This window comes from Aulostomus chinensis, chromosome 3 (assembly GCF_037954235.1).
Source record: "Aulostomus chinensis isolate RoL2024-O1b breed Wild chromosome 3, RoL_Achi_v1.0, whole genome shotgun sequence".
Taxonomy (NCBI): domain Eukaryota; kingdom Metazoa; phylum Chordata; class Actinopteri; order Syngnathiformes; family Aulostomidae; genus Aulostomus; species Aulostomus chinensis.
Window position 1 is genome coordinate 14383544 of NC_141322.1, and position 21576 is coordinate 14405119.

Sequence of the window (21576 nt, forward strand, 5' to 3'; positions counted from 1 at the left end):
CTTATATCTGTCTGCTGTTGACTCTTATTAATCTTGTCAAACGGATTCAAAGATACTGCAGAGAGAGAGAGAGAGAGAGACAGAGAGAGAGCGCAAGAGAGAGACAGAGAGAGAGCGCAAGAGAGAGAGAGCGCGCAAGAGAGAGAGAGCGCGCAAGAGAGAGAGACAGAGAGAGAGCGCAAGAGAGAGAGAGCACGCAAGAGAGAGAGAGCGCGCAAGAGAGAGAGAGCGCGCAAGAGAGAGAGAGAACACAAGAAAGAGAGCGCAAGAGAGAGAGAGAGAGAGAGAGAGAGAGAGAGAGAGAGAGAGCCAGGCTGTGGCCAGAGGACCAGATGGCTTCGCAGATTGGAGGGGAAAAACACTGAGCAGTCATCAGATAGAAAGAAAGAGTATCTATTGAGTACAGGGGGAGAAAGGGAGGAATCGAGGAGTATAGCGGGAGTGAGACATCATAGAGAGATTCGCAGAGGGGGAGCATTCAGTGAGAATGACAGGATGTGGCTCCTTCTGTCAGCAGCTCTCAGATGTGAAATCGTTGTGCTTCTCCTCTTCAACTGGCTGTCATTACATGCAGCAAAAACTCAGCTCCCTGTTGAATAATGCAATAGCATGGGGGTGGGGTGGTGGAATAAGTCAGGTATCAAAACAACAGTAAAAACAAATTCATGCGTTGGGGGGGGGGGGGGGGGGGGACAGAGTTGCTCCCGGAAAGCTGTGTTGTCGCCTTCAGTGTGATATTGTGATGCGGTTGTCAGTACAATGCTGAGGTCATCCTGCAGCTAAATCTCACTGAGAAATACAACTTATCTTTCTAGCTCAGTGGTGCTAAAAATAAGCCATGGAGACGCCATATCACGGGGATATCCATAAAAGTCACCAACTGTGGGACGGACTTTATAAATAAATTACTTGCGCAGAAAAATGACCTTCACAGGAGGCGTTCATCTTTGAAATGATTTCCACATAAAACCAGGTGGTGAGAAGACCAGCATGCTCCAGTAGCTTTTGGAGGATTTCATAAACATTGACTAGGCAGTGCTAACATACTGATGACATCTTATATTTTCCAATATGCAGTAAAGGTTTCATCTATATTATTGGAACCTGTACAAGCCCCCACCCCCCCAAAAAATATATATACAGGACTGATATTTAAGGCATCCTAATGTTGAAACTATACTTTCTGTACTTTAATCACACCTGAGGAATTAAAGCATCTATCTTGGTCACATTAATTAGGTTACACTATCAGATACTGATATTGAGTAGTGAAGTTATTAAAATATAATCCACATGATAATAATAGCACACATTTATCCTGACATTCATTTTGCCCCCCCCCGCCCATCAGACATTTCTAATAATGAGGACAAAAAGAGGAACCAGCAGAATTTAATTTTCTCTTTCCAAAGGGCAAAATACTGTTGAAGAGCAGAAAATAGTCATTTACACCGTCAAACGTTTGTTTTTCCATTTGTGTTCAATTCCTGTCATGGATGATGTGAACTGTGAGAGCTGCAGATGGTAAACACACAATAGTGAAAGGCAGGGGAATCAGGCAAGAGTTGTTTCAACAAACACTTGCTTTGCTCCACTTGTTTACATGCTGACATTTTGTAAATACCAGGCATAAGGTAGTGTCATGTCTGACAGGAACACAAAGCTGCAAACAGTCTGTTGACCAAATTAGATGAACTGTAGTCTACCTCAGTGCTACTCAAAGCACTTCAAAATATTGCCTGATACACACACACACACACACACACACACACACACACACACACACACACATAGTGCCAACCTACTAATCAGGGTCAATTAAAAAATTTAATTAAAAAAGATAACTTCTGTGCTCTGTAAATAGTTTAAGCTTATTCTTATTTTATTCTTACTCTTACACTATCTTATTCTTATTTCTTAAAGTCTGCACTTTCTAATTATTGTAATTTGTAACTTTATACTTTACTTTATCGTACTTCGAGAGCTCAATAACTGTAACAACAGAATTTCCCCCCGGGGATTAATAAAGTATTCTGATTCTGATTCAATTACTGGTTCCATATCTTTCTCAAAGACACTGTCAGTCTCTGGTGGAAGTGGGGATGGCGACAGCCCTCATTCAGTGACTAGACAGCCACACCTCCGAGCTCCACTCTAAAAGCACAGCACATAGTGTAGAGATCCCTAATGACACAGTATATCTACAGCATATAAATTAAACACTTGATGATTAGCTACCTTGAAGATAAAAACTACTGCTGCTTTCATCCCGTTTCTAAGTCTTGAATGTCTGTCTAGAACTCCTGGTTCTTTGCAGTACTGGTTTCAGGTACCAAAAGCTAGCTCACAGTGGCCTAGTTTGCAGCAGCGAGTATACTGGGATGACTATGACCACCTCCTCCCTCCACGCATGTACACATCCCAGACCAACACCTCAAACCACCACTCTAATCACCACTCATGCATGGGTGCAATGTTTTCAGGGTGTGACTGTTTCCTGTGGGAGGTTTTCACATCAGGGCTCATGTGATCCTGTGAAACTATGTTTGTATGTGTCCTTGTAGTTTTAAGTGGGTATACTGACATTCTGGAGCTGTAGTGGGTATGCTGCATATTTCCGGGTATCACATAGACCACACCACTACGAGCTCAGAATCAGCATAGACATCCACGGAGGAAGCGAAGAGGAAGCAAAGGAGGGAAATGAGACCCCTACCTACTGATCATCTCTCAGTCAGTATAATCATAGCGGTTGGCCAGCAGCGTAAAAACTGCTGAGTCCCGACCGTCACATTAATGTGATCAACCGTTAGCATGAAGGATGTCATCGTAGAAACTTTGACCTCATGTTAGGTTTCTGTTCCCCTCTGTCCTACTCAGATGTTTCACAACCTATCAAAGTGACAGATTTGAATGCACCAGTTTTTTTGTAATCCACCACTTTTATCAGCGGAGGGCGCCACTGCTAAACAAAAATACATAACGCTGCTTTTAGGTACAATGAGAGGTTTGAAACATCTGAAATATACACTTGCATCAAACGGACTAAGAGATATAATCCAAAGGGTCGAGGGGACGCCTCCCTAACTGGAACATGACGATGTCTGCAGTGAAACATGATGGATGATGACATGGCATGTCTATTTTTATGGATAATCACACTCACACAGACTAGACAAGCTGCTCTGCGTTCTTTCAAAAGCAATACGGGCGTGCAGTGAATGTCAAAAACTCTCAAACAGTCTCATCGGCACTGACTCTACACAGGTATTCTGTCATTAAACTGCAATTTTTTAATAGTTTTTTTGGTCATATTTTTTAAATTTGTAAAAAAAAAAATTTTTTTAAATGAAGCAATTATTTAATCAATATTCAAATAATAATAATATTCAGTTACACCTCCATAAAATGAGGCGGTCGAGCGACTGCAGTTTGAGATTGAAATCTGCTTTTCATTCAGTTTCTGTAAATCTGTTTGTCAGGTATGTCAAGTGAAACTGATAAAAAGAAGTGAATCAACTCTTTGAGTCTTTCCCAGTAAAGTACTGTCACGTGGGGTTGAAGTAGGAACGTGAAGGTAGCGTCAGAAATAAAAAGGCAGGAGCTTTAGAAGCTTTGGGAGGGATTTATATCCAATAAGCCATGCACAGGATTAAACCATGTTAATGCAATGCTGAGAACACACACACACACACACACACACACACACACACACACACACACACACACACACACACACACACACACACCACATGTGGGCAGAATGACCAAAATAAGCTATGTTATATTTTAAGTTTCTAAGTTTGAACGCAACACTGTTGTGTGGAGAGGTGTGTCCACAATGTGTGTCCCATCCCCAAAGGCACGGCGGTAATTGTGGAGGGAGTCCCTCTCTGGCGAGCCCCAAGCACAGGCTGCACCCAGACCTAAGTGGCCCCGGCTGAACTCTTGGACTCCATCGTCCCTGCGATGGTGAAGGCTTCACCCTGCCTGAAAGAACCACCACCTGGAATCACTGCTAGAGTTATGCTTCACCAGAGCACTTCTTTTCAGAAACAGTTCCTTTCTCTGCGAGTTTCTCTGCATTAGTACGTTGTAAATCATGACAAGATGAGGGGAACATGATCCTAAATCAGTTGTTCTAGTCACACTGCATTCTCTTACTATTTTGGGTTTTTTTTTGCATTTACTGAATCTAACTATGAGAGAGAATCCAATAAATATGGGATTAGATTGTGTTTTGTACTTTAGTGCACCATCTTTCATTGATTTAAATTGTCTGTAAGTGGGCTGAAATAGTAGTGCAAATCAAATGAAAGGCCTTCTCGATAAACGGTCCATCCTGTCAGCATTTACAATCGTTTTCACAGTGCGAAATCATCATCAACAATCTTCCTTTTCTTGTTTGGGAGTGGAAAAGGTCTGGCCCAAGTACATCGAGGGAGCTGGCAGAGCAGAACCAGCAGACCAAACCAGATTCCACCGACCTTTTTCTTAAGAACAGCAGCAGTTTAGCATCACTATGTTGCTACTTTGTCGAATCGCGAATAACGAAGAATGCGTGTAAAAAAGATGTCTGTTGCTAAAATATGTACGTTTCTGTCAGACTGAATAACTTTAGTCAGGTAAAGCTCCTGTTGCAAAGAAGTAGTTGACTTGGAGGGAGCAGCTAAATCCTATTGACAACTTCATACGTATGAGCAGTTACACATAGCGTACACAGTGTAGTATTCATATACTACTACTACTACTACAACTACTACTTTCACTGTTGTGAAAGTACAGCTATCATAAGAGTCATATTTTTCAGGCAGGAATCACAGCGAACAAGACAATATAAAACCTCAACATCAGGGCTGCACCAAAGTGGCTGCTGAATGTGTTCATGACTCGAAAAGGTTTTCCCAAGTTTGTCCTTCTTTGTCTTCATTATTACTCAGCTTATTGAGCGCGGGTTGTGTGAGTCACTTTGTAATAAGTACTTGTCTTCCTGTGTTACTTTTGTGTCTCTTCCACGCACACACAGATGTTCCTCATGGACCATCCAGGTGTATCTGAGGAGGAGAATCTCAAAGCTACCATGAAAACACATCCATCTTCACTATGTGTGTGTGTGTATATTATATGTCTCCTATCTATTACAAGACTTGTTTCTGTACTGTGTGGTGATGTTGTCATTTACATTGGTGTGTGTGTGTGTGTGTGTATCCATCCATCCATTAATTTTCTTCCGCTTATTCCTGTTAAGGGTCGCAGGGGAGGGGGCTGGATCCTATCCCTGCGGCTACGGGCGAGAGGCAGGGTTCACCCTGGACGGGTCACCAGTCCATCACAGGGCCAACACATAGAGACAGACAACCATTCACACTCACAGTCACACCTACGGTCAATTTAGAGTATCAATCAGCCTCGTCCCCTCTTGATGTCTTTGGACTGTGGGAGGAAGCTGGAGTACCAGCGAGAACCCACACAAGAACAGGAGAAAATGCAGACTCCACACAGAAAGATCCCGTGCTGGAGCCGGGAATCGAACCCGGAACTTCCTTGCTGTGAGGCTGGATGGACAATACAGTACATGTAGAGCATCTGATAAGAGGAGATGATTCAAACAGCAGGAAAGGACTGTTTAAATGTCTTTGGGAAACTTCTGTGACCACAAGGCTGGGTGACATCCGCCTACAGTACAGCAGGTTGAAAAAAACAACAGTTCAGCTCTGCAGACGAGAGAGGATCACAGTCGCGTCCTGTATCTTTTAAGTGTTATATTCAATTTGACTCTTATCTCACAGTCAATAATCTCTCCCACTCGTTTAACCAGAAGAGATGCTCAAGATATTTCCTCGAGCGTGTTCTTCTACAGCACACCTAGCTTTATATAAGCCTCAGTTGGTTCCTATGGATAGAGCAGTGATTTGTGCTTGGAATGAAATTAATCCAGTGTGAAATCATTCGTACCTCAGGAAAGAACACAGAGGACACTCATGATGCTGAGCATGGCGGCTATGTTCCATCAGTGCTTGTATGCTCTGAGGGTAACATTGTTCATGCAACGCTGCACGCCAAAATCTGCCCTTTCATCCACAGAACAACTCACACTTATGTACTCATGTTACATTCCAACTATTTCAAATCAAATACACTGGCATTTCAATTCCGATCAGTCTTCGGCCTCAGCAAACAAAAGCCCTGAGAGATTTCTTAGCTTGAGCAAGTTGTGCCTCCCACAGCTTCATGCTTTCTTTCCCCTTGTCTGGCAGCTGCGTTCAGTGTAAATGCCTTTAGGATGCCTGTACGGTAGACAAAGTCAAGACGCCCTGCGTCTCAGTCGCCTATCATTTCATTTTATCCAACACCAACATCAAGCAGGCTACTGCCTCATTAGCAACTGGCTGTTGGTCTTGACACAAGAGTAGAAACAGGGAGGGAGATGCTAATGAGAGCATTAAATGTAGACAGACAATCATTTCCCTTAAGGGCTTGAGAAAGACAAAAAGGTCCAGATTTACTCTACCTTGGTGGATGGACTGGAGAGCTGTTGAGGTCCGACAGGAGCAGAGCTCAGAGCAGAATAAATCCTGCAACACAAAGACACACGTCAGCCTCAACAATCCGGACAAATCAAACACATTTATCGTATTTAAAAAAGTCATCTGATGCCCTTGAAAGTCTTTGCAGGTGAGTTTTATAGGCTTTGTCAACGCGTTTCATTAACTTCAAAAGGTCTTTCTGTCTTGACAAATGAAGCAAATGTCCAACTTGTCTTTCCTCGCTAAATCAGTTACCTTGAAGAAATTTGTCCACTAGCACATCTTTACCGATAAAACATTCCAATTGAAGGCTTAGATTAGATAAGGACATTTCTTCCTGAGCCAGTAAAAAGCTAAGAAACCATATCATAAATCAGCAGAAACATATTTCTTCCCTCATATGACTTTTGGATCTTCTTCTTTCACCAGTTTTATGACGACTGTTGAAACAGGAGGGCAGCGAAAGAGACCTTATTTTGGGTCACTGTTGCAGCCAACATCAAATATCACTTGTAGATGATTGAGTTTATGGTGACAAAGATCTGTATGATGCAAACAGAACACATTCTCATCAAATGTCCAGACAAGACCTTTCCGAAGTTGACTGACAATTTAATGCATAATTCTTTGTTCAGCAACTTGAACCTCAAGCCAAATACCAGACATTCCTTTTGCTCTCAGTAGAAAATACAACATTCTGGGATTATTTAGTGAAAGTCTGGTTATGTTAGTGTTCTATCAAATATAATATGAATAAATAAAGGAAAAACATCTTCAAATGTCGTGATGTCTCTCTTTTGGCTCACGATGACTTTGGTTCACTAAGAATTATATTGCATTTGTATGTATAAGAAGGACTAGTGAATGTTTTTGGTTTTTCTAGGTTGAGGTGACTGTAATTCACATGTTCTAAGCATCAAAGTTAAAACAGCTGAGAAAGACCTGCTTTTCTGAGGGAGACAGAATCCTGTTTTAAATACTTAGAGGTAAAAATGTACATCTTTTTTAAGTAAGGCCTTACATTCATGTTCCTTGTCTTCACTATAAATTTAAAAAGAATGCATTTCCCATTGTTTCAAATTAAAAACAAGTTGAACACAATTTGAAGATATTAACTGGGAATCAAATGCAAAGAATTTAGACACATTAAGTGTAATATTTATGCAACGCAATAGATACTGCATTGCTAAATATTATCTTATTTATCATAAAATATTTTGCAATCCATGCATTTGTTTTGTTGCACTTAAAATAGCATTTCACTTCCCACGAGCTATAAAGTGAAATGCACTCAAGGTTCCACTTCATGTCACACTTGCTTTTTTTAGGCCAATCGGTTTTCATCAAATTCTTGAACTAAACTCATCTTATTTGGACTTAGGCTGAACAGCCGACTCAAACCACGAGAGGAGCTTATCCAGTCCTCAGCCTCATCATACAATGTGGGAAATGTTTGTTCTTGATGATTAAATTGTGTATTTTTGAATGTCTTTATATATCCCGCGTCGCAGGTAAACTGAAATGTAGAAAGCCTAGTTAGAACCCATCGATCAAACGGTATCTGAAGCGTTTTTGCTACTGAAACGTAATGGTGCAGTTCTAGTCAAGTCAAGATGAAATTGTACTTTGGAGTTTAAAGTGGACTCACGTTAGATGTTAGAAGACTTCAGAAAACAATGCTGATGAAAGTGTGACTATGCCACAGTAAAAACAACCAGCTGACTTCTTCTTTTTGTCTTCTATTTAAATGTGAGGCTGGCAGAGATTGCATATTGCATTATTATAAAGGCTGTTGTGTTTAAAGGAGAAAAATCCATTAACACCAGGAGGTTGCTGCCCTGTTGTTTTATTCTTCTCCACCTGGTGAGAATCAGTATTTGGATGATGCTTCTCAGAGAACCTCTACTGATTGGTGACCTGAGCTGACCCCTACCTGACCTCTGCTTGATTACAGAAGCCAGACCTCCCTGCGGGGCTCCGATACGGGCTAAAAGGCTGCCGTCCTACTCCCCTAGCATTATTTTGGGCCTTATCACTAGGTTCATCTTTCATTAGCCAGAGGTCAGTTATATGGTCAGCATTTTCCCTCTGACCCTATTTGCATATGAGTGAATGTGTTCAAACCAAACGAGCCGTCTGGCAGGATACGAGTGGGGCCCAAAGCAGAATCGGCAGCCTGCAGCCATAACCAAATGTGTCTGCTGTATTCATGAGACTGACACAGTAATGAGGCCAATTTACAAACAAGATCAAGATGAAAAAATATTTTATGGGACCAAATCCTCCGCATCAACTCTTAAGCACTGTACAAGCCTGCCTTTCAACGGTAAGATTCACCCTGGTGGTCCATGCACTTGCATAAAAACTGAGCACCCTGTACAGTGGAGGGATGGAATGCATCATTTTGAACATCTTTCATTTATTAAAATACAGTGCATTCATTGACAGTCATTTGTAGAATCACTATAACTTTATTATTATTTAGTAATGTGAAAAGAACTGCGTGTTCTGTCTGAACTGCAGGCTCATAAGATACTTTTCCATCTGAAAGTTACATGTAGCTTTCTTTTTTTTGGATAACAGCATTTCTTGATTTCTGGCTTTCATGTAGAAATACTGAGACCGATTTTTTTTTTTTTTTTAAATAATCTTCTTTTGACTGTTGACTCAGGCTATCCTGGTGGTTTTTAGATCTGATTGCTGGCTTTGAACATTGAGATGTGATAAAAGGAGCCTTTCATCAACAAACATATTTGAGTGATGTGATGGAGTGTGTCCACTATTAGGGATTTAGTAATACTGATGATACAGTAGGAGTTATATTCTGAAGTGATCTAGAGCCGTTCTCTTGTGTGATCTGAGTCCACAAGCTATCATGATATGAGCAAACACAACAGACCAGAATAAAATTGTAAATGAAGAGAGGAAGCAGACCAACAACCCAAATATGATGTTCCAAATAAAAGAAAAAAATAAGTGGCATCATACTGGGTTGTTATTTTAAACTATTTCCTAAGTAAACTTGCAGAGCAAATTGTACTGTATTGTGATATATATATTGTTCTAGAGATATAAACCATATTCTGTATATATAGGGTATGGCAAATATTCATTGTTTTGTGGGGTCCCTCAAGGCTCCATCTTGAGCCTTATCCTCTTTTCCGGCTATGTTGCTCTCAGGGTCTATTTCTTAGAAACAAAACCCTTGTTTTGGCGTACAAAGATATCCATCTATCCATTTTCTACTGCTTATCCTGGTGTGTGTGTGTGTGTGTGTGTGTGGGGGGGGGGGGGGGGGCTGGAGCCTATCCCAGCAGCACATACAAGGTTATCTTAAAACCAAAAGGCAAAGGCCTCTTTTCGTATCACACATGCTCAGCCCCTCCAACATAAGGCATTTGCTCTAGTAAAAGGGAGGGTGATGATGATTATTTGGGCTTTAATTGCGCAGAAAAATAGGATCAGGGTGAATAGTACACAGGGAGCATATTACCTGCCTCAAGTGCTTTCTTTGTTAGCTTATATCCATTTTCATCCATCCATTTTGTATGGTGATCAAATGAATAGAAGAGGAAATGGCAGAGGAAATTTACTCAGCGTCTTTCATTCGAGAGTAGAAAGCAGTCAGCTTTTTTGGACACTTGATTTTTCTTCTGCATTGTTTGTGCTGAAACAATTTCCAACAGAACCAAGAAGGCCAGCAGCAGTGATCAGACAAAGGCATTTTCTCCGTGCTTATTGTAAAATTTACCTTTGTTTTAATCTGGTTTGTAGACTGGAGGATATTTGTTGAAAACACAGGCGAAAGCAGCGAGTGACAGAAGCGGGATAATAGGAGAAGCAGCCATAGCTTTATGCTCTTTGGAATATCTGTGACAGCAATGGCCAAATAAAGCCTCTCTCTTCTTTTGTCTTCTCAAGAAGAAAATGGGAACAAACTGCTTTTTGGGTCATTTGAGGGAAGAAAAACATCTCTACTGACTAAGCTACGATAAGTGTCCTGAGTAGATTCTCAGAAGAGGTCAACCACAGACCTACTTTACCCATTCGTGAGCTAAAGCCTTCATTGTGCCTCACGCTGTTTTGGTTTCTCGGGGGCATGACTTGCACCAATAGTAACAATAAGTACTAATCGGGATGCCTGAATGCTGCAGGGAAACACTAAAGCAACATTCGTTTGCTGTATTGTAAGCTCTCCTGTGGCACACTTTCTGCTGTCTGAGGTGGTCACTGTGAGCCGGACCAAACCGCCTCGATACAGGCCACACAGCCGCTCCTCTATTCACCATCGAGCATCCATTCTACTCTCCTCCCAAGATGGGCAGAACAATGTGTCAGTGAGATCAGAATTTGCAACTTAAAAACTTAATTTGAAACATATATTTCGACTTTTTCATTTAAATTTACTACGACTACTGAATCTAAATAGAAAAATCTGACACTGGAATTTTTAGTTTGGATCTAAATTTCAAACTATTAAATTCTCACATTTCAAATTCAGTTCAGGAAGGAGGAATGAAAAGCAGATTCACAGTGAATCATGACATTTTAATACTTTTAACTTTTAATATATATTTATACATTTCCGTACTGGCCTGTAGACATAACAGCTGCTGTCACTCACCTGAAATCAAGCTGATTCTGTCAAACATGCCTGTGGTTGTAAATGATTCATTTTAAGTTTGCTGTGCCCGTTTCAGAATGAATGCCGCCAAATGGGCCATGATAAAACCACTTTTTTCATACTCACTTGGTTGTTTGACAGATGAAACAGAGAAATATGTAGGTAGTGATTCTGGCTGCATTAAATTCAGCAGCGATAACAGGACGCAGTTGGCCGGGCTCAAAGAAAACGACTCAGCTGTCACATTCTTGGTCAACAATGATTTTCAACAAAGTTGTCAAAGATTTAACTGCATGGCTGCTGTAATCGAGCATATTTTGACAGCGAGACCATAAAAAGCACCGCCAAAGGCGACTGGTCTCTACTATTTTCCCCCTTTTGTGGGTTGAGTATTGAGAGATGATTTGAAACAAAATAGGATATGAGTCACACAGACAGACAGTCAGATATTGAATTTCAAGTTGAAGGTATTTTAGAATGCTTTTTATGAGCTCTACACCCTCTGAATTAGTCATTTTTGGTGTGTGTGGTCTACTGAGGAGCCTGCCATCTGCAGCGTGTGTAAACATGTATAGCAAAACAAGGTGGGCGATAGTTTGATCGTGATTTTCGAAGCGGACGCTGGCTACAGTTGAAGATGTTCAGCTTGAAATATCAAGTCCAGAAACTTTTGCAACTATTTCCGACTGCTCGTTGTTGAAATCACTTGAAAAGATGTCGGAGGAGGAAACATTCTGTCGTTCTGCACTTGACTGCTCTTCCTTAAAACCAGATGTGTTTTAAAGTTTCGACTGAAACTGAGTGACGAGAGCGAATTTTAAGTGTTAGAACTCTGTAGAATTTAGTTGCAATCCAATGAATTAAATTTCAACCTTGCTTGTCAGAGTCCCCTCTTCAACGCAATTATGAAGGTCTAATTTCAATGGTGGGAAGCTAATGTCTATCTGTTTTGACACCACATCTAATTAATTTTCTTATTAAACATGTTCATCCACCTTTTCCATCTGTCTGATGTTTTGTCTCCTGCTATCGTCTTTCAAACACTGAGCTCCCGTCTTTAATCTTATTCTTTGTCACACTCCACTTCAATCTGTGTTCGGACACACAAACATGACAATCGCGCTGCTTCTGCTCTCTCTTCAATGTGGACACTAAATATCTGCACACTGTTCTTTATCTTCATGAATGTACTCAGTCCACAGTGATGCACCATGGGAGTCGTGGCCCCATAATCCACTTTGGATGTCGAGGATTTACCCGCTGCCCCCCCATCAGTAATGAGAGAGGAGGGGGCGGTGGCCTCCAATAAATAATGTTCACACTTTAAAAAAAACCCGTCCTATGCAGGATTACAGAATCTTCTAGATATCTTGAGTCATCAAACTGTGCTATAACCTCCAGGTCAGAGGTCATCGAGCATTCCCTCATCTTCTGTAATTGCTATGGTGGTAAAATATCTTCCTGGTCATTGTTACAAGGTAGATGTAGCTGACTCCAGGAGAACATGACAGGAGATTCACTGCTTTACTTATTTGCTAACTGTGCTACTTTTCTGCTCCACTTCCTGCTCCAGTTTTTGCCCCCTATAACTTTTCTAGTTCTGGCATACTTAACTTTTTTTTTTTTTTTTTTCAGCTGGTCCATTTCTGGCAAATATTCATGCTTTGGAGTATTGTGTGTGTGTGGGTGGGTGGGTGGGTGTTTGCTCATATTTGGCTCCAATTTAGATGCTTTGAGGTACAGCATTCTGTGCCAGGCTGTACAAAATTACAATTTCTGCTGAGTAATTTTGTCCACTAAGTTGGTCCAGACAACAACATAACAAAACTGAACGACGATGATGCCACGATAAAGGTTCACATCTGTTCTTCTGCGTGAGAAGTCTTGGCAACTGTTGATGCCTCCTGTTTGTGCCTCTTTCCACGACTTACATCACTTGAATGCTCTGGGTTTTTTTTAATGCAAGGTCATTTCTGCCAGTAAAGGAAATGAGGAAGATAAGAATGTAACTTTGATAATCAAATAGCCCCAGGTTAAGCCATAGTCGCGAGCTGAAATGTTTAAAATATAAGATCAACTCATACAAGGTATAATTATGCGACGAAAAGTTGAAAGTATGGGGGGTGACAATAACGTCGCTCATATTTCCATATTTTGTCTCATAATTCTGACTTTCCTGTTATTAAATTCTGTAGTTTTTCTCTGATAGTCATTGTAGTTTTATTGATGTAATTTCTTGCAGCTCTGTATTAGTTAACGGGGATCAAACTAAACAAATGAACTTTACATCTCAGAACTAATATTTCTTAAGCTCATAATCTCAATTTGTATTCAATCATTATGACTTTTCATCGAAATTTACCGTTTAAAATTGGAATATTTTACTATCAAAGCTAAGTATCTATTTTTCATTCTTTTATGTAACCAGGCTAAAGTTTTTTGTTTTTTTTTCTCCGATCAGGCAGCTTGTACCAACTTAGTTTTGGCCTCTTTACTCTGATCGCACCACAGGAGCTCTCAACTGTTCACGTCTTTTGCTAACAGCCTGCAATGAAACTGAGTGACCTGTGCACTCTGTGGGAGGGGGTGGGGGGGGTTGCTGGGACAGCGCTGATGAAATATTAAGAATATTTGATTTGAGAGTTGTCTCACTGTATATCTTGAGTGGTGTCCATGGGCTATACTCTCCATAGCTCAAGCAAAAATAACTCTGCAGGGTTTTAATATTTATGATGTATTTCCCCTCTCTCCAGAAAGTCCCTAACCACAGGTCAGAGTTTCTGCACAGTTGAACACATTCAGCAGTCAACTTTATTTCTGGAGATCAAATTTTTTATGAAGAATGCGGCAAATGCATCAGGCCTCCGCTATAGTGTCCATAAATGCGGACCCAGCGAGGTTGAGACGTGACAGATACGTGAGGATCAACTATGCACAAAGAGCTTTATGACATTAAGATCCATGTTTGACTCTGGCTGGCTGTTTGTCATTGCCTTGTGTTTTATGGGCTCATAGCCAATAAAAGATGAAATGGTAATTGGTGTTAGCATCTCTATTCCATTAAATGATGAGTCACTACAACAAGCGCTTGATCTTTGCACCCAAGAACAACCTCCGCATATCGAACATCACCGCGGGTGCAGTGTCTCCCCTCTGATTGCTCCCGGGACCTCCTTGCTATGGTAACGACCCGTAATGACCACGATTGTGGCAACAGCTGTAGTCGTAGCAACAGTTGGTGAGTGCAGCGCTTTCACACTCAGACAAAACGACGAGAGGATGAGAAGCACTCTGTCATTAGCAGGCAAACAAGAAGACATGAGTCCTCATCTGGTGCTCCTCCAAAATACTCCTCCTTTGAACAAATACAGTTTCAGATTCATAAATATAGTTTGTCATGATAATCGTTTCCCTTTTTCACCTCACTCGTTTTCCAACAATAATAATAGCACCCGACTGATTCAGGAATTTTGGGCCCAATACCATAGTAAGTAAGACAATTCTGATCAAATCTATACCTATCAGGCTATCTTTTTATTTTCTCCATCTGAGCTTTCAAATCTGGTTAGAAACACTTGTCATGGAGGCAAGACATTTTAAAGTTACTGTAACGTCACTTTGAGTGTAATAACTACAGCTTAACTGATACTGGATGTTTGGGTCTGATGTGGGAACCAACATGAGAGAATAATCAATTTCTAAAACTGATCCATCAACTAATATTCTTTTTGCAAGGATTCCTCAAATGTAGCCATCAAAAACATATGACAAACACATTAAATGGAGGCAGGATAGCTTACATGATAAAAATAAACTTTACACTCTGAAATGACCTCAGTGCACTGAAATACTAAACTTCACTAGAAATTCAATAATTGTAAATGATCAAAAAACATTTTTCTGAAATGTGTCCTGTACAAAAACCCTTTATACAGTTACAGTATTTCCCCAATAATGACTTACATGAGAGAAGTTATTATATGCCAATATTATCAGTTACGTACTGGTCAGACTCTATTGCGACGGCTACATTTACAATACTGACAAATCCAGAGAAAATCCATCCAACAAACAAACAAGCGCCACCTCCGTCAGCCGATCCTTCTCCTCCACCTTCTGTTTCATACTGCACTATCATTTTCTCCGCCTATCATTTACCCCATCAATGTTTCTATCTCTCAGTCTGTCATTTGCTCTCTCCAATCGTTCCCACTCACTCTCATGTAAGCTCTCAGCTTCTTCCTCCTGCTGGGTGTCCCTCTGCCAGCCCCTCCCTCTGGGGTCTGAATGGCCCGTGTATCCCCATGAGCGAGACAGCCTAAAATATTCATGTCCACTGGCGAAGGCCACCTCCAGGGCGCTCTGTAGGGGGTGACGGCTGGGGCGGCAGTCAGGAAGATTCAAAGTAGGTGAACTTTACCAAGGACGACAACTTTGACATTACTAATGGAAGAGAAAGAGGGCTGTAACAGTATCAGAGATGAACAAATTATCTGGACAGCATTTATATAAACTGAACAAAACAACGACACTGGTTAATCCATCTATAGATCACTCATTTATTGAATTTCCCTCTTTTCTAGCAAATTAATCAAACTAAAACTGTAGCATGTCTGCATGTGCAAAACAGTATCGGTACACTGAACCTCATAGTGACTGATCCTGTATGATTTACAGTATTATCATACAATGTGCTTTATTTAAATCATCCATCCATCCATCCATCCATCCATCCATTTTCTGCTTCTTATCCTGTTAAGGGTCGTGGGGGGGCTGGAGCCTATCCCAGCAGCCTTCAGGTGAGAGGCAGGGTTCACCCTGGACAGGTCACCAGTCCATCACAGGACCAACACATAGAGACAGACAGACAGACATCCATTCACTATCACAGCCACACCTACGGTCAATTTAGAGAATCAATCAGCCTCGTCCCCTCTTGATGTCTTTGGACTATGGGAGGAAGCTGGAGTACCAGAGAGAACCAGGGAGAACATGCAGACTCCACAAGATCCCGTGCCCAAGCTAGATGTTGTATTTGAGCCGGGCCTCAAACCCGGAGCCTTCTTGCTGTGAGGCAACAGTGCTGACCACTGCACCACCGTGCCGCCCGTTATTTAAATTATACAGATGTTTATTTTCAAATGCCGCTGTTATTGTCAGCGCTGGAATATAATCACATCCCTTGTGTGCATTAATTACTGTCCAACTGTGCAATTTTTAATACCCAATGTGCAACTGCTGTTGTTGTGTGTCCTGTTCGTGTACAGTGTTTGTTTTTATTACTTTTTACTTGTATTGTTTATGTTTAGGGGCGGCATGGCTCAGAGGCTGAGTGGTCGTCTAGCAACTGAAGAGTCGCTTTCGATCCTCACTTCCCCAGGTGACCATGCAGGGTGAACCCAGCCTCTCACCCAATGTTAGCTGGGATAAGCTCCAGCCCCCCCCCCCCCCGACCCTCAACATATAAGCAGTATAGAAAATGGATGGATGGAACATTTATTTCTATATTGTTAATTTATCCATTTTGCTGCTGCAACATTGTGAATGTCATCTTTTCTTATCTTAATATACGTGGGGTCAAGCTACGTTATCCTAGCCGCATGCTTCAGGTAACCTGGTGCTTCATTCATACCAGTGTGTGCACACATGACTGTGTGTTGGACTTGACGGCTAGACTTGCTCCATATTCATTGCACATGTCAGACTCAACACAAGCCAGAGCTGTTCGTTTGTATATGCACCCTTCCCCCGCCGTTTTCTCCGCCTTCTTCTTCCTCTTTCCTGTTGCTCGGCCTCCTCTTCTCTTCCCATCGCTCTTCAAATCACAATCCTGCACACCCTAACCCTTTATTTTCCCTCCCTCTTATTTTCTGCTCTTCAGCTACACACCTTCTCCATGTCTTGTTTTTAACACTTAACTATGTTTTTCTAAAGGTGCCTTCCTCACTCCTCTCTAGGTGACTTTCCTCTGTGACCTTGCCAAAGAGACCTTTAACAATCTCCATGGAGACAGCATCCAGGCATTCAGCAAGGTGATGCTCATGTAGAGAGCAGAATCTGAGGGGTGGGGGGATGGGGGGTGCAGCAAAAAATAGTAAGAATGAAAAAGATTGTGTGTGTGTGAGAGAAGGCAGCTTCACCGCCACAGAGGTTATTTTCTCTTGTGTTTGATTCATGGTCCCATTACCCTGGTTTGACTAGAATACCGACCCCTCCCCTTTCCTTCTTGACCCTCAGGCACACATAAAGGGCTGTCCTGTAATATCTCCTTCTGACCTTGTATTGTGTCAAGGACGAGGAAGGTATTCAAATGTTCTGAAACGTTTCTATGTAACTTTTTCCTTCTTTCATACAATGTAATTAAAGACACTTTTGCTCCATGCTGATCCAAGTGACAGGAAGAAAAGAGACTGAGGTTCCTTGTCTCACTTAGTAAAATCTTAGGGTGCACTGACACTTGTCCTAGTTGCCTTGTACCATGCTGAAGCATTACTGTCCCTCTTTCTCACTCTCCAGCTGGTCTGTGCGCACACACACACACACACACACACACACACACACACACACACACACACACACACACCATCACTGAGCGACCGTGATATTTGGTCGGGGATTCCACAGTTCGGGATTTTTTGTTCAGAGAGTCATAAGAAAGAGATGGGAGTAAAAATCCCCGTCACGCACTGCACCGAGGTGACAAGTTTGCACTCTAACTTTAAAGTTTTGCCAATTGGTTTGATATGCAGCGATCAAACAGCAGGTGAATAAAAACACTACTAAAATAGTCTCATGACGTTGTGCTGCATTGTTGACACTTCTTTATCAGGACAGTTCTTAAATTCTGTGATATCTTTGGTGTGTTTGACTGGTGGGAGCTTTTCTTGGACATGGTTCACAGACACTAGAGGACAAACATGCTTGGGTATAGTACCAATCACCAAGTGTGAACAGGCACTAAGCAGTTACCATCATCATGGCAACCTCAAATGGAGGCAGAGTCTGCACTCCAAAGAGTTCCGTTTTAGTTTGATTATTGCCCACATGTAACACGTTCATTTTCTAAACTACAGTATTTGTGGTTTGGGATAATCCAATTAATTTGCTCAGGGTAATCAAGTTCTTCCTGATCCACAGTTAAGTGCTGACTTGGTTTAAATGTTGTCTCTTCTTGTTCGATGGCAGCATAAAAAAAGGCAGCGTCGTCATTAATTGCATCCAGCAGCAATTTACTCATCTCAATGTGCTAATAAACCCCAAAGAGTAAAAAACAACAAAAAACAAAAACAGTGCCCGTCCTATGCTGCTGTTGTTTAGTATTAGATGTGTTTCATAAAAGTGGCAAAACATTTCATACATTCTCTTTCATGTGGTTAACTCAGCTGGAGAATCCAGAATCTTGTTTAAAGTTTAAGGAAAGGTGGACGTCAACCTTTTAAGGGGATGCTGTTTCAGCCATGATCAAAAAGCCCCAAGAGAGCAAGAGAAGCTAAAAGTGCAGATGCAGACAAGACTTTGATATGAACTCCTATCATCTCAAAGAGAACTCCAGAAACTTGCTACAGGGAGACTGTGAGAGCATGTACATCTCAGTCCAGCTGTCAATAAGGAACAATACTGTCTGGCGCCTGTGGTGTCACGGGGCCTTTAAGATGATCCAAATGACACAAAAACAGGGTTTGTTCACATGCTAATTTTCTCTCTCTCAGTTGTTGTGAGGGAAGATGCAATCAGGCCTGCAATGCGTCACTCACACAGCTGTAGGCAGAGACAAACACAGCTGTCCATCAAAATTAGGACCGTCCTACTTTTGACAGATTTCTGACTCAAAATGTAAATGTATATGTGAAACATTTCAGTCTAAATCCCTCAGATGTGATTAATTTGTGTGATTATGAAGCTGATCTGTGTTTTGGTGCAGTGAATCTCAGTGTTTGAGTCCTCCGCGTCGATGACGAGCGTCCATCTGGATGTTGCGGTACATAATTTCCTATGATGGCACCATACACTTAGACCTCACGAGAGAGCAAATCTCAACCAACTTTTTTGCATCTTATTCACAGCAGTGGGTGAAAACCAAAAAATAACCGACCATCGGCAGATTCACCAATAGGAGTAACATCCTGTCAATATACAGGTGTGTATTAAAGTGTGAGATGAACAAAAACGGTGAGCAGATCACAAGAAAATTAAAAAAAAAAGCTATTTATTCATCTAATTTTGAAACTATTTGAGCTGCGAAGTCCCCCACTGAATCTCTAAAAGGAATCACTTGCCTTTAAATCCCAGCTGTTGTACTTACTTTTGAAATAAATGCAAAGTTTCAAATAAAGGCAACGTTAGTAAATCTTTGCCACTCTCAGTGAACTGCTCACATTACCTGCATTCATCTGACCTAAAGAAAACACAAAAATAATGCAAGCCAGACAAGCAGCACACAGCAAACTAACATAATGCAAAATTGCTCCTTGATGTGCAATCTCCTTGAGGCTAATGAATTCACAGTTAATTGAAATTCAGAACAGGAAAATGTGATTAATGTGTGTCCTGTAAAGATTTGTTGACCATGATGGTGATTTTACAAGGCTAAATAAACAGAGTCAGAGTAATTAGAAAATAATTATCAGTAGATATCAGTGGGTGTCATTCATAAATTGTAAACACAAGTATTATACAGCCAGAATCCTGCTTCATGGGTTTAAAATAAATGACGAACTGATATTTTCAGATGTGTAACTCAGGAATACACCTAATCGTTTTACCCTTTTAGCTTCTGCACTGCTGGTTATATTTTATATAAAGACTGCACCTTAATCAGAATACGGTCTCAAGAAAAGAAAAAAATAGTGGCTTTGTCTGAATATTTAAATTAAAACATAGCAACTAGCTTGTGTTTCGTGCTGCAACCGCAAGTGCTGATGTGACAGGAAGTCAAGCGAGAATGGGGACAAAGTGTTATAAACTGAATGAATTGTTTAAATTTAATGCCCATGACTATTCTGCCTGGATTGTTGTAGAGCAAACCAAATTGGCATGAAAAGCACAAAAGTGGGCCTAAGGTGCACAAAATGATTATCATTCGGAATGGGGTCCACAGACGCTTTACTGTTCAGCTGGAAAAAAGTTCACTACAGGATATTAAGAAATGGTGAGCCTCATCTGAGCAGTCCTCCTCATTCTCCTGCTGCGTGAGCCATGTTGCGTGATTACATCTGACAAGAAAATATCACTGTGATGTGACACAATGTTAGAGCACGGGTGAAATACTGTTTGCAGCGAAACGCAGCAGATAGTGTCCGAGTTTGGTATATTTTACTTGTACTTGCGCTATTGTGACACACACACGCCTGAGTACATCAGTTAATGCGGGTGAACCAGACTAAGAGAAACATTGGAAAAAAGCACACGTGCACCTTACGACGGGTTTGACTGTTCATGTTCAAATGACAGAATGCTCAGCTGCTCAGCTGTGTCAGCGCTCACACCGCAAACATGAGGTATGAAAACTCCTCAGCCCGGTTTAGCGGAGGGATCAAGTCAGGATCCCTGGTTATACGAATCTAAACATTTCAATCTTCTCCATTCAGGGTTCCCTGGTTTCATGTACCAGTTTGTCCCAGGATATTCCCGTCCACTCTCCTTTTCTCAGTTTTCCATTGTTCTGATTCTTAGTCTTGGACTTGATGATACCCTTGGTACGATAAAGTCACATCTGGACCAATTCTGGCTCACTCAGAGACAATCTGCCTAACAATCCGGCTGTTAGGTAATGCTGGTGGAAGACAGCCAGAATTGGGCCAGAACTAACTGCTGTCTGGGTTAGAGGCTTAGGTTAGTAGGTAAGAGAATATATTTCCGTACAGCAACTGAAGAAGTGTTAGATTTTCATCTTACATGTTAATTCTTAATTCTGAAACTTGAAAAAAGTCGTATCAAAACTTCCCTCTGTCCCTAAACCTATCTACCAGTATTGATGATAGCCTCCTTTTGCTTGAGTGAATTGAACTTGCCTCCTCAACAGCATTCTATTAGATAATTGATAACGTACCTATTTAAAGACCTGACAACATCTGCATCAGGTGACGAGTCATAGAAACTGTCATGTTTTGCAAACGTAACACAAAAAATGCTACAGTACCAAATGACAGGTCCCTATGAGCGAAATGAGGCTGAATTACAGTCCCTCAGCAGCTGTAGCACAGTATTAGAGGGAGCTGATAGCAGCGTCAACACGACCTCTCCATGACCCCTGGGCTCTGTTCTGGTCAACTTCAATACTGTTCTGGCTTGAAAATGCTACAGCTGCTATGCAACATTAGCACATTTACGCGCAGACAAAAGAGGGGGAATGAGGTCAATCCGATCAGGCAAATGGATTTTCAGTATTTGAGGAGCGAATATGAAAAACAAATCCATCTTCTCTAT

The 21576-nt window shown here is 41.3% G+C and overlaps 1 protein-coding gene across 5 annotated transcripts in view; it reads right to left on the minus strand.

The window, feature by feature from the left end:
- dlgap4b (discs, large (Drosophila) homolog-associated protein 4b) overlaps positions 1-21576 on the minus strand; it is a 123226-nt gene that overhangs the window by 77301 nt on the left and 24349 nt on the right. For all 5 annotated transcript variants that reach the window (XM_086198843.1, XM_086198841.1, XM_086198842.1 and 2 more), the window contains exon 2: positions 6512-6575. The gene's annotated coding sequence lies outside the window, so the exon portion shown is untranslated. The remainder of the gene's footprint in view (positions 1-6511; positions 6576-21576) is intronic.